At 37.7% G+C, this 2,805-nt stretch overlaps 1 protein-coding gene across 1 annotated transcript in view; it reads right to left on the bottom strand.

Moving 5' to 3' along the window:
• The window catches only part of Ryr3 (ryanodine receptor 3), a 547,606-nt gene that overhangs the window by 505,983 nt on the left and 38,818 nt on the right, over positions 1 to 2,805 (bottom strand). The gene's annotated exons all lie outside the window — the stretch shown is intronic.

The following is a 2,805-nucleotide window of genomic DNA, read 5'->3' on the forward strand; positions in this document are numbered from 1 at the left end:
AAGGTCGTGAGTTCGGTTCCCGGTACCGGAGAAAAAAAAAAAAAAAAAAAAAAAGACAATAATGCAGCAAGATGGGAAATATGGATGGGGTGGATTATCCTGGAAGATGACATTCTGATTTTAAAAACTGGAAGGTTTTTGAATACCAGAGAAGTTTTAAGATGTAGAAGAATCTTGATAGATGAGGGTAAGTTCTCCTTTCGAGCAATGAAATACTCATCAATAAGAGATGCTAATGGCGCTCAGGTCACACCCTCCCTCACCTGTGTGGCCACATCATTTTTCTTGTCCAATGGAGTAATTAGACTTTCAAAACCAAGTAAGTTTCTTTTTAAAAAAGTCAGGTTACTTCTGTTTTTGTCTGTTTGAGGAAATATTTCTTGATCCACTCAAGAACAAAGCAGAAGTTATTTTAAAGAAATCCAGTAATGCTTAAATAATTTAGGAATTACTGATAGATGATAGATGGCAGGGCAGAACCCTTTTTCAAAATTTTGAGATTTCTGTTGCTGCAAACAGCACCTATGTTCAATTCCAGCCATATGGTAAGAAAAAAAAGACAGAGGCAGCAAACGAGCAGGTCAAAGCCGTTAGGGCAGACAAGGGAAGGATGGAGAGCTTCCTAAAGACACATCCAAGAGTCAGGGAATAAGTCAACATGGCAAGGAACCACTCTTTTCCAAAGAAGCATCCAGGCCAGATCATGGATTACTGAGCAGTATGGTTTAGCTATGGCTCCAGTGTCATATTACTACCTCTGATCTATTGAATGCTCATTATTTGCCATGTTAGAGGAAAGTTTAAAAAGACCAAACCCTCATTTTAACCTGTGGAGCACACCCTTAGGACTTAGAAGACATTTCTGCTTCCCTGATGTTAGAGCTTGGGTGGAGCCTTGCAAGTGTTAATCAAGGTGTGCCTGACACTGCACGCAGTGACTCAGAGGACCACTGAGCCTTCTGTTCCCAACCCTGCTTGGTACGTTCTCTTCATGTCCACCTGCGGCCCAGCCTCCATCCTGCCTCTTCTCCCTGTCAGGAGCCTCTCCCCAGGGACTGCCTTGATGTTGATTTCCAGTCATGGGATCCTCCGACATCACATGATCCATGTTCTGTGGTCAGCCTTACCTGATTTCTGCCCTCAGCCCAGGCCCCTACACCCGGACGCCTAGGAGCACAGTTCTACTAGTGCCACTGAGGGGTATAATCACAAATGCTGGTGTTTATGACTGCAGAAAAAGCAGGCATTGCTGTTGTAAATTTCACTTTCAAATTGAGTCTCCTTTCAGTCAAGATTGAGTTGGATAATCTAGCCCAAGATGACACCTTTTAAAAGAAAGGTTAGGTTTACAGAGTGTTGATATTTTTTCTTCATTTATTTAATTCAATTTTGGTGGATTATTCATACACTAAAATTTCATAACTCATCCAGGTATCAGATTTTAACAAAAAGGATCTCAGATCTTCTAATAGGAAGCTCCCAAGCCCCATGCCAAAATATATACATATATATATATATATTTCTTATATACATATATATACATACATATATACATATATACATATATATATTTCTTATATAACAAATTCAACTAAAGACTCCTTACATAAACTTATTGCAGCCCTTCTAGTAGAATTTCTTTTTTTCTTAGTTCACATTTTAATTTTTTTATTTTAAAGAGAGTAGTAAATGAGAAACGAAGAAATACAACAGTAGCAGCTTACCAGTATCACAAACATAAACAAATCAAAGCAAGAACATTCAAAGTGATACAGAGTCTCAAGACAAAATAATACGAATCAACAGTGGTTGTTACATTACATATCTCTATCCTCGACTACACTGCTGAGATTACCAGATGTAAGAATGAAAGATTACTCAAACCATTATAGGGAATAAGAAAATAATTTTTTGATAAAACAGTGGAGATAATACAGAGTTTCACTAGACAAGATGGTAGGAGTTCACCATTGTAATTCCATTGCATATTGCTACCTTCAAATCAGTTGCTCAGACCACCAGACACAAGCACGCACAATCGAACATAAAATATTGTAATCATTAACTTTTCGACACACCATCAGACATCAGCAGTACAGTTATTGCAGCTATTCATATATATATATTTATATTTTGTGTTCCTTCTTTCTTTTTTCTTCTTGCTCTCATCTCAGTCATTCCTTCCTTTGAGCAATTTCTTTCCCTTTCCTATCATCTATTGTACATTTTTAGTTTTACCTAGACTTTCAGGTTCCTACACCAAAGAGACAATATGATGTTTATCCATCTGTATCTGATTTATTTCATTTATGGGTATGGTCTCTAGTTGCATCCATTTACCTACAAAAGCCTCGAGATTATCTTTTTTAATAGCTGAGTAATACTCCATTGTATAAAAATACTACATCTTTTTTATCCATTCCTCAGTGGATGGGCATCTGGGTTGTTTCCAAGATTTAGCTATAACAAATTGTGCTGCTATAAACATGGGTGCAATATATTGCTGTGGTATGGTGTTTTTAATTCTTCTGGGAAAATACCCAGAAGGGGAATAGCTGGGTTAAATGGGACTTGCAATCCTAGTTTTGAGAGGAATCTCCAAATTCATTTCCACAGTGGTTTTACCAATCTCCCCTCCACCAGCAGTGGAGTAGGGTTCCTTTCTCCCCACAGCCTCTCCAGCATTTGTTATAGGTTGATTTCTTGGTGATAGCCATTCTTTCTGGGGTGAGATGGAATCTCAGTGTTGTTTTAATTTGCATTTCTTGAATGACCAATGACGTTGAACATTTTTTCATGTATTTA

The sequence above is a fragment of the Chinchilla lanigera genome, unplaced genomic scaffold (assembly GCF_000276665.1).
Source record: "Chinchilla lanigera isolate Chin_1 unplaced genomic scaffold, ChiLan1.0 scaffold00015, whole genome shotgun sequence".
In the NCBI taxonomy this organism is placed as follows: domain Eukaryota; kingdom Metazoa; phylum Chordata; class Mammalia; order Rodentia; family Chinchillidae; genus Chinchilla; species Chinchilla lanigera.